We start from the raw sequence: 1,060 nt of genomic DNA, 5'->3' as shown, positions 1-1,060 counted from the left end.
GCAGCGCGGCCACACGCCCGGGGAGCTGCACCGCACCCCCCTCGGCCACGTAACCCAGAGCCCGCAGCACCTGTGGGGAGAAACTGGGGGTCAGCCCCACAGAAACTCCGTGGCGGCAAGAGGTCAAAACACTGAGCGCATGGAGCCAACAGGTCAACCCATGTAAGGCTATGGGCGAAAAGAGCCATCGGGTCAACCCACAGAGACACGTGGGACACACGGGGCATTGGGGACACTCACGCCGAGGCGCTGGCGGTACTCGGGCAGCAGCAGCAGGGAGCGGTCCGACAGCTGGTACTGGAGCTGCTCCACCTGTTCCTGCAGCCGGCGCCGGGCAGCAAACTGCGAGTACTGCGGGACACACAGCCCCAGGTGGAGCAAAGGGCAAAGAAAAAACGAGTACACAGCCCCAGAATGGACACGAGCAGGGTCAGGTGAACCCAGAGACCCAGATGGCCCCAAAATTGACCAAATCGCACAGAAATAACCCCAAATGATCCCCCAAACAGCCCCGAGATGGCCCCAAAGTGACCCAAATCAGTCCCCAAATAGCACAGAACACCCCAAATGTTCCCAAGATGACACCAAAGGATCCCCAAAAACAGCCCCAAAGTGCCCCAAACAACCCCAAAAGACACCAAAACGATCCCACAAGAGCTCCAAAATGCCCCTCCCTCCTCACCCCCGTACCAGCTGGGGAAAGCGGGGGCCGTGCACACAGCGGAACCCCCCCAGGGCCGCCCCCAGGCTTCGGGCACGGGCAGCTGCCTCCACAGCAGGGGGCCCGCAGCTGCAGGGCTCCCACTGGGTCCAGCAGGGGCAGCCCCCCCGGAGCCCCCCCTGCCATGCGCAGCAGCTCCTGCAGGGCTGAGAGCAGCTCGGGGCTGGGGGGGTCCTTCCTGGAGGAGGAGATGAAGGGAGAATAAGGTGCCCCAGGGACACCCCCTATAAAAAGCCCCCAACAGCCCCCTCCCCCCAAACCCAGTATCCCCAATGGACCCACCCGGGGACCCCCACAGCTGTAAGGATCCCTCCCCCCCCAAGTAGCCCTAATTACCAC

At 63.2% G+C, this 1,060-nt stretch overlaps 1 long non-coding RNA gene across 1 annotated transcript; it reads right to left on the bottom strand.

Moving 5' to 3' along the window:
* Positions 1-925, bottom strand: LOC104914455. The gene is made up of 3 exons (XR_796014.2): positions 691-925; positions 241-351; positions 1-70 (listed from the first exon to the last, which is right to left on the bottom strand). It is a non-coding gene; the product is annotated as an uncharacterized LOC104914455 (long non-coding RNA).
* Positions 926-1,060: the final 135 nt, after the last annotated feature.

The sequence above is a fragment of the Meleagris gallopavo genome, chromosome 28 (genome assembly GCF_000146605.3).
Source record: "Meleagris gallopavo isolate NT-WF06-2002-E0010 breed Aviagen turkey brand Nicholas breeding stock chromosome 28, Turkey_5.1, whole genome shotgun sequence".
In the NCBI taxonomy this organism is placed as follows: Eukaryota; Metazoa; Chordata; class Aves; order Galliformes; family Phasianidae; genus Meleagris; species Meleagris gallopavo.
The sequence above is the reverse complement of the archived record's forward strand: the minus strand, read 5'-3'. Positions and strand labels throughout refer to the sequence as shown.